The sequence below is a fragment of the Chelonoidis abingdonii genome, chromosome 24, assembly GCF_003597395.2.
Source record: "Chelonoidis abingdonii isolate Lonesome George chromosome 24, CheloAbing_2.0, whole genome shotgun sequence".
Lineage (NCBI taxonomy): Eukaryota > Metazoa > Chordata > Testudines > Testudinidae > Chelonoidis > Chelonoidis abingdonii.
Window position 1 is genome coordinate 23,748,124 of NC_133792.1, and position 9,811 is coordinate 23,757,934.

Here is a 9,811-nt window from a genome sequence, read left to right on the forward strand (position 1 = left end):
AAGTGTTACTCTAAACCCTTTGAATTTTCTATTCTACTAAAAATAAAAATTAAACTATCTTGAATTGATGAGTATGAGTTGTACAGGCCAATATGTTGTATGTTTGCCAATGTGATGCTGGATTAAGTCTCTGATTTCTATATCTACAACAAGTGCCCTCTCATACCTCCCAAGACTTGCGGTTCTTGCTTCAGTTGTTGCCAGCTTTTTTTTTCCTCCCTCCCTCTGTCTATTTCTTACTCAATCAGTGTGAATGAAGAACTTATTGTTTAGCTTTAAAACTATTGTTCTTCTTTCAACAGTACTTGCTAAGAGATGGCCTTTAAGCTAGGAAGTATTTAGAGCTCACTGTGCTGTGCTGAATGTTTAAATATTAATCTTCATCTAAATGCAGCTGTGCATGTGAGGCTATTAACATTTGATGAGGCACTTTACCTTGTCTCTACCGGTTCAAAGTAGCAGCAGCCTAGCTTCTGCAGAGCAGTGTAAAGAGAATAGTATGTCCAAATGTGGTGGTAGCCTTCTTGACATAGGAGAGACTTGCGACTTTCTAGTATTTAGGACTGACTCTGCTGTACTTTCCTGGAGTTTGGTGTGTGAAGGTGGTTTGAGACGCGTACATCCCTTCCAAACAGATGAGAGTGGGTGTGGGACATAAGAAATATAACCTTGATCTGACTTTCCTAGAAAACTAAATCCATTCCACAAGGTTTGGATTTGCGATAGACATGCTTAAAAGAAAACCATTTCCCCCTGTTGTTGAGGGGGAATGCTTGTTGGGTGTGTGAACTGACAAAATGAGCCCTGTAACGAGCACCTCTACATCACTCATGCCTAGTGAGATGTCTAGATCAATAATGAGTTACTAGAATTGTTACATGAAATGAGTTTATTTACAAACCTAAAGACATGAGTGACAGTTCCTCCTTTTGGCAGGAAATGAAGTATAAATCTTGTATGTCAGTCCAGGCCATTGCTGAAGTTTGTTTACTTAGAGTGTGTCCAGAGGAAGGTCTTCAAACAAATGGCCCTGGGCTTGACTGCGGCATGTAGAGTACAGCCTGTAATTGGATGAACAGACTTTTACTGAGTGGGTCTGAATAACCCAAGTATTTCCTCCAGCGATAGGCTTTGAGCACCTACTGACTGACCACCTAGTCCTATAGGAATTGAACTTCTAATGTGAAGCTGGAGTTAAGAACAAATCATTAGTTCCCCAAGAAATCTATTAAAGGTGACAGAGGGACCAGAGAGAGGAAGCAAAGAGGAATGCATTAGTCCATGTTATGAAGCCAGAGGCACACTTGAACCCTAGGGGATACAAATGCTGACATTGTTCTAATCTGAAACTATAGGAAATATCTGCATGACCTAAACTAGTGGGGGGGTGGGAAGAGACTTGTGAAAAAACTTAGTTTGCCTCTTCTGCTAGATCAGGAAATATAGAATCTAGATTATAGTCAAGATTTTGCTAGTGTCTGTTTGTTCCCTTAGAGTGTCTTGTTACCTCTCTCTGCCTTCGTTCCCCCATATTTTAAATGAGTCATGCAATTTTGTCTCACTTTAGGGTTATGGGACACAACTAATGGCCCTTGTAAAACACCTTGAGGGCTTTGGGTGACTGATACTACTAAAAATCATACTTGAGTTAGATCAGTACAAAAAAGTTCCTATAGTGGCTCAGTATGGCTTTTGCCATATTGAAAATGCTCATCCTCTTCCTTCTTCCCTCCCCCCCACCCAACCAGGAAAGAGGAAGGGGAAATTCATTTCAGCCATAGATCTTATCCCTCAATGCACAGATCTCACCTCTTAGTTCATCTTTTCATGCCTCAAAAGCCTGGAATTAAGAAGGCATCTTAGCAGAATGGCCAGAAGACCAACAGACTTCAGTATTTCAGCCTGTCTGTGCTTCTAAAATCTTACACAGATATGAGTCAGAATGCTGCTTTTAGAAGCTTGGTTCTGGCACTACCATACTCTTCTTTCTTTTCTTTCTTTGTAGAAAAGAGCCTGGATTCAGTAATGCCTCTTGTGAGTTTTTGAAAGATTAGTTAGCTGAAAGGCTCATTCACTGCATTTTGTGGAGTGTATTACAAGAGAGACCCTTATTATAAATATTGCCCTAAGAGATGAGTGTGTTATCTGGACAATGATCTGCAGGCCACATTCTTGGGTAAGCAAAGATGCAGTTACAAATGGTGTCTGCATGACATGAGGTAGTGAAGGCTGGTCCATATGAACTATAATGAATCCTCCGGTCTATCTACTTTTCCAGCCCACTGATTGATAAAAGGAATGAAACTCCGTAGGCTTCAAGAAAGGACTGTGTGGAGAATGGGCCTGTAGAGATTTTCAGAACTGTCTAGGCACCTAACTGCCATTGACACCAATAAGAATTTGAGACTTCAAAACTCACTGAAGTGCTTGTTAATACTTGGCACTCTAGGGCTTGCCAACACACGTCTATTAGTGGTGGGGAGGGAGAACTTTTTTAAAATTCTGCACCTCCTGAAGCGGTATTGTGTGTGTGTGTGTGTGTGATTAATAGAAGATGCCTTGTTTGCCAGCATATAGCTGCCATCTCAGGTTCTGAACTGTAAAGCAAAAACTGCTCTTTTGCCCTTACTCAGTAGTCTTTGTCAAACCGACAAGTAACTTTAAAAAAAAAAAAAGTGGGTATCATACGGAGTTGCCAGGGTTAGCGATGGCTTTCTGATATGCTATGACTCTCTTCCTCTTGCAGAATAGAATTAGAAAAATGAGCAGTGCAGCAGCTTCTTCTCAACTGAAGTCTAAAGCAAGCTTACCCCAGGTTCTTTCCCCAGTGAAACTTCATTCTACCCTAGCTGCTCAATCTCCAGGACACAACAGTATCTGAGTAGTTACAAATGCTGAAGTGAGCAGCTTTGGTTTGAATCCTGAAGATACAATGCCTTTTACACCAGAAGCCAGCCAAACATCTTGCAGACTCCTGCTGAACAGTACTCAAAGCACAGACAGCCCAAGAATGAATGCAACATCTCAGTTGTCTGAACGAAGCTTGCATGTCTGTAATCTCTCTCTCCTATTTCTCTTGAAAAGAATGATGGAGCATCAACACGTTTTTTAGATGAAAATGTGCAACCAAGAATGGAATGGATGAGCAAAGCTGTCACACAGTCTCTGTTTCTGCCACTGAAAGGAAAATACTTGTAGATGGGACAGAACAAAGTGAACAGGAGAAAACTGTCTATTAAAGTGCCTGTTTCAAAGAGGTGCAGCTTCCAAACTAGTATGTCTGATAATCCTCCTCTGATGTCAAAACCAGAGACCAGCAGACATCTCAGGCGCTCTCCTGGCCAGATGTGTATTTTGGAAAATAGGCCAGAGGTGGCAAAGAACAGGTTACCCCTCTCTATCAAATATTTTGGTCCCTCTCCTCTCAACAGTGACCAGATAACTGAAACATTAGGCAGCAAAACTGCAAAGTCTTCAAAAGGTTCTGATGTCCCTAGAAAAGAAGCTATTAAGAACACTGTAAAAAGCAGCAGAGAATCCTGTGGCACCTTATAGACTAACAGACGTTTTGGAGCGTGAGCTTTCGTGGGTGAATATGCACTTCGTCAGACGCAGGTCCTGCGTCTGACGAAGTGGGTATTCACCCACGAAAGCTCACGCTCCAAAACGTCTGTTAGTCTATAAGGTGCCACAGGATTCTCTGCTGCTTTTTACAGATCCAGACTAACACGGCTACCCCTCTGATACTATTAAGAACACTGCAAATGTACAAAGCCCTGTACGTCCTCATGGAACTCCTGTTAGGGATACCAGCTACTCATCTATGGATTGTCATGATGAGAACCTGAAAGAGTTGTCGGAGACATTCAGTGAAAGCCAAGTGATTCAACCTTCTGGCAATGTGAGGCCAATGTCTGATGGTTCTTCAACCATGGATCTTTGCTGTGAAAACAGGGGGAGCTGTGGCCATGTGAAAGAAAAGTGGAGGACCTCTTCCAAAGGAGGCTCTTCTGGACAGAACAGTGCCATCAGTGTGGCAGTCAGGGTCAGGCCACTGATCCAAAGGTAACTTTTTAACAGTGCAATGATCTAAGCCATGAGAGCAAAGAGTCATATACTGAGTTCCAGCATACAGCTAGAATTGCCCTTTCCTTTGCCCTTGCCCCATCTCCTTCCCCCGCCTGCCTCTAGTATGAACATCCAGTGTCCTGCTATTGGTTCAGCTCCCCAGATAAAAACTGAGCAGTAAACTTGAAACCACCTCAGACTCTCAATAAACAAGGGCCTAGTTATTGGCTCAGCTGTGCTCATCAGCAGCTCCTATTGAAGCCAGTATGACTGGACTGCAGATGTGCTGCTAATCCTCTTCCTCTTTCCATCGTCTTCTCTTGGTATCTTTACAATTTCCATCTCTCGGTTTATTTTGTTTTACTCTACAACTACTGAGTCATAAACATTAAACTCAGTCTTACTGTACTCTTTAAATGCCAGTGGGCTCAACTAGCATATTCCAGATCTGAATTTTGAATGCCTGGGATTTTGGTTTAGCCCACTGGCACAGAGTCGCTTATTTTTTACAATTTCAGAATCTGGCTTAGATTTCAAATACCCCTAAATTTTGAGGAGGCAGTTGAAGATTTAAAATGTGTATCCAACACCTGATAGGCAACCTGGATAGCAGTGGTCCTCTGTTTGGAATCAGACTTAACACTTTTTCTGATGACCTCTCCGGAGGTCAGCAACAAGAGGAGCAGCCTGGATTCTATTCCTTGTGCTGTATACTTGAACTAGACCAGTTGGTGTGCTGTCTGTGTGTACTGAGTAAAGGCAAATAGAAGTTATAGGATCCTGCCTACAGCTTTCTGACTCAACTTGATACCAGACTAGGTGGGTCCTACTAGCTCCAACTCAAGAGTATAAAACTATTTTGAGTATTCTACTGAGGCAGAGAGAGAGAGCTGGGGGGCAGGAGCAGAGTCATAGCCCAGGTACAGCCAAGCCCAAGATAAAGTTTGGGTTCAGAATATTAATTCTCACATGTCAGTAAAGGCAAAGCCTGAGAAGGTGGTACACTGGAACCATAGCCGGTGTAGGCATGCTGCACTAGGAGCAGGGTGGCCACATCACCTGACCAAATGCAATTTGTTGCGCTGTTAAGAGATGCAGAGTTTAGCATTGATTATTGCATTTAAAATACAGCAGACTCAAACAAGCAGTTGGGTTCCAACTGTGGCCATTCAAACTAATTGTCTCTGAAATAAATTTTTTCTTTTTCTGACTTCACAGAGAACAGCAAGTTGGAACAAAATGTTTTGTGTCCCTTTCTGGAAAGGAAATACTGATACATTATCCTCACACAAACAGGCAGCTGGCTTTCTCATATGACTATTGTTTTGGGTCTCAGAATCCAGAGGATAAGGGATATGCCAGTCAAGAAATAGTGTATTGTCTGTTGGCCCAGCCACTCCTAGACAAAGTTTTTGAAGGTTACAATGCTTGCTTATTTGCTTATGGACAAACTGGATCTGGAAAATCTTACATGTAAGAACTCTATTATAAATGTTGTAACTGCTATCTCCAGCCATCTGAGACTTATTTGAGGCAACAGATTAAATCTAGCCACTTGATCAGAAACTGCCACTAAGTAATCCTTCTCTAGAAAAGTTTAATTTTCAAAACCTTAAGTGATGAAACTCCTATAACTCAACCAAAGAGTCAAAAACTGTTTTAGAATACAAGAGATTAATTTATGATTTTGCTTCAAAAACAAAGATAGTAACTGTCATAAATAATATTTCTAAACTAGATTGTCTAACAACTCTTTAACCTATAGAATCGTGAGGACAGTCAGAATGGAATTTAATAAGTATATTGCATCTGTTTCCCGTCTCAAAGTGAAACACAATGGCTTTTTCTCATCTGTGGAGAGGACTTGTGACTTGACCAGATGAAATCATTTTGCCATATTAAGGACTAGAGCAAGGGTCGGCAACCTTTCAGAAGTGGTGTGCCGAGTCTTCATTTATTCACTCTAATTTAAGGTTCCACTTGTCAGTAATACATTTTAATGTTTTTAGAAGGTCTCTTTCTATAAGTCTATAATATATAACTAAACTATTGTTGTATGCAAAGTAAATAAGGTTTTTAAAATGTTGAAGAAGCTTCATTTAAAATTCAGTTAAAATGCAGAGCCCCCCAGACCAGTTGCCAGGACCCGCTGAAAATCAGCTTGCGTGCTGCCTACCCTGGACTAGAGCAAAATTGAGTGTCCTCTTCTGACTAGGGTTTTCAGCACAACTAAACATGGGTCTCCTCTTCAACAGAATGACAAGCTATGCTGATGAGGTGGGCATAATTCCACGATTTTGCAAGGAAATACTCTGGAAAGAAATCTGACTCAACAAGAGAAGGTAACGTTTTTGCTTAATATTTTATAGTAGTAAATTCCCCAGTCTCTCCATCAGAGCTGTCCAAAAACTGGCCAGAGCACCTTATGGGATTGCGCCTCTCTCCACTAATCTGGATGAAATGCTATCACTCCTATAAAACTGTTCTCTTTTTAGTATCGGCTTCTCCCTGCTGAGACTTTGATGTATTTTGTCTTCATCCAAAAACAGAGTTTTGTGCCTTATGCCAGTTTTAATCCTTCCATAAAAAAAGACTGTTTCTAATAGGCCATGTTTCAGGTATATTGTAGGTAGGTCTATACTAATACTGTTGTGAAGGCTTATCTTATCTGTAATAGTTCTTCCTATTAGCGGTATTGAAGATCGCTTTTGCATCTGCACTAGTGACAATGATAAGCTTTAAGCTTAGTTAACACTGTAACTGTGCACTGGGATATATGGTATTGGGGCCTGGCAACCCACATAATGTAACTTTGAGATGTCCAACTACATAAAATGAGCTGCTCCATTCAGAATGCCCTATGTCTAAAGGCTAAAAAGGATTTTTTAATCCCTTCCCATTGCCCACCCCAGTGCTTGCAAGTGCATTCTTGTCCCTTATTCCAACAGGTGAAACATCACATTGAGCTGAGTTACTTTGAGGTATACAATGAGCAGATACATGATCTCTTAACATCATCCAAAGATGCTAACACCAAGAAGAAAGCTGTGAGTTTGGAAAATATTACATCTTTACCTGCAGTACTGAACCCCAGCTGCATGCCCCTCCTTGCTACAAAACTGGGGGGCTCGATTCTTCCCTGATGTAACGTCATTGATTGTATGTGGCCTGGGCCATATTGGGCAAGCTTTGCCCTAGAGCTCTAGGGAGGAATTCTCCCTTAGCCAGCCAAGGGAAAATCCCCCTGGTGTGAGCACTGCATCAGGCAGCCATAGGCTGTCCTACACGGGTTCCCTCAAAGCTCAGCATTGACAGTGTGAGGTGGGGCCATAGTTCTCTGGGCTGTGGAGAATCTGGGGCAGGACCAGGTTGGGGCAGGCCCAGCATGAGGTAGAGCTGCCATGACATACAACAACATTCTGTGCTCCTTAAGTTATATAGGGGCTATTTCAGCCACCAATCTTCCAGAATCCTGAAGGCACAAGGTGGCTTAAATGTTTTATCCTCTTTCACCTGCCCTGTGCCTCCTGGAGGTGTCCCAGAGTCCCACCGTTAACTTCTGGGAAAGGGTAGTGGTAGTGGCAATGGTCCCAAATAACAAGCCTGTCCTGCTAATTGAGGGTGACTGGTTTAGTAACAAAGCGTATCCATGTTTTGATGAGCTGATAGTAACTGTGGGTCACTTGGCAAGACCCTGCCAGAGACCATGCCTGTAGCTTGTTGGTTCCATCTGTCTCAGTTGTTCCAGTTTCCTAGACTAGTCAAAGTCCAGGAGGAAGACCCTCCTGGGGCTTACCTATCTGAGCAATCACTAAAATTCAGCTTGGGATGAGTGTCACTTCTTACCAGATGCCTGGCATTCTTCTCATTGCAGCAGAAGTTATGGTGGGTCAACTAGAAAAAAAAATCAACAGGTCTTAAAAAGCAAAACTTTTAATAAAAAAAAAAAAAGAAAGAATAGCATAACAGTTCTCTGTAATCTAGATGGTAAGATACAGGGTTTTCAACTTATAGAAAATGAATAAACAATAGAAAAGGGATAAACAGCCTTATCCAAAAAACAAAGACAAAAAGAAGAGTAAAGGATGTCTAAGCGAGTAACAGAGTCTGGTTTAATCTATAGAAATAGTGAAAGACAAAAGTAACCAAGGGTTGATTCATCCTCTAGAGATAAATGAGATACAGCAATAGGGTGAAAAGGGATACATACAAGCTATCGCCAGAGAGATCACTATTTTAAAGTTCTGTCAGTAGTCAACCTCACACCTAATTAAAGTATCTTGACACCAAGGCTGAGATACAGTTCAGATGCCAAAATACTGCCATATACAAATTTCTCAGGGATATCTATACTATTTTGCACGTGTTTATTTACACACTGGGGAATCAGAAGTTATTAGCAAGGACGGAAGTCAGATTGTCTCTAGCTGGCAGACAGCACAGACCACGACAAAAATACTAAGCACACCCGATACAAACACTCCCACAAAATTTCGTCTCCTCCCCTTAAGCTTTGAAAAATCAGGTGTTCTGATGCGGTCACTCTCTCTCTGTGTCCGAGTGTTGATTGGTTCCCGTGTTTGTTTACACACAATTTATACACGTGTGACTCGCTCTCTCAACCTCTATACATATAGTCTGTCTGACATACTAGCTAAAGATATTGTTACTTCACGACTGAAATCAATCCACTCATCCAGGACTCTTATTCTGCAGTGATGGAAAGAGGTACGTGGAAGCTTGGATGGCAAAACAGCCTGCCCCACCAGGCTTGTTTGGCCTGCCTCTGGACACTTCTTGGCTTGTTGATGTAGCCATCTCTGAGAACATGCTCGCTTTATTACGCAGAGCTGAAGTCTGATGCAAGAAGGTGCAAAGACTGAGATGACTGCATTAACACTATCACTTGATGATATAGAGCTCTTATTTTGAAAAGTTAGTTTTGGCCGAAAGTTGAATTGGTACCTGTAGATCTAATCCAGCCTTAAAGATCGGCATCCTCTCGAAAACGTATAACTTTCCCCCTTCGTTGAGCGCATCTAGAACCATTGAGTGGACGTTCATCTCGCTGCTGTAGGATATGAAGGGATAGCTGTTTGCTCTCCCTATCTGCCATTAGATACTGTAGAATCAGATTGAGACGGAGCACAGAACAGACAAAAACCCAAGACCAAGAAACCCCCACAAATTCCCTCCCTTAAGCTTTGAAAAATCCGGTTTCCTGATGGGTCCTCTTGTCAGGTGTTTGGTTCCCTTTGTTAACCCTTTACAGGTAAAAGAAACATTAACCCTTAGCTATCTGTTTATGACAAAAGGAAAGTTAAACTTCCTGAATCTAAACTCATCCAGGCTTTCTTCTTGGTGATGGAAAGACGTCTGGAAACTTGGATGCAGACCTGCCCCCACAGGCTTGTTTCCAGCCTGGAACTGGTGTTGGATTTGAGCTTCTGTGACTGCTGCTACTCAGAGCTGAAGTCTGAGCAGAAGTGCAGATGACCCCTTATCCTGATGAGGCCTCATTTGTGTGGTAGCCTCTATCTAATCCAGCCCTAAACGACCTCCAAAACTCTTCCCCTTCGTGGTTGGACCAGTGAGCAGTTCAGTTGTGTCCTGTAGGATATAGAAGGATGCTTTGCTCTCCCACTGGGGAATAGATAGAGATGGGGTACATGAGCAGATGTTCCCTTAACCTGGGATAACTCTGGGGTGCACAGCAGAGAAGCCTCTGCAAAGAGCTTCTTAG

At 42.1% G+C, this 9,811-nt stretch overlaps 1 pseudogene; it reads left to right on the top strand.

The window, feature by feature from the left end:
- Positions 1 to 2,097: 2,097 nt before the first annotated feature.
- On the top strand, positions 2,098 to 9,564 carry LOC142045918 (uncharacterized; annotated as a pseudogene).
- Positions 9,565 to 9,811: the final 247 nt, after the last annotated feature.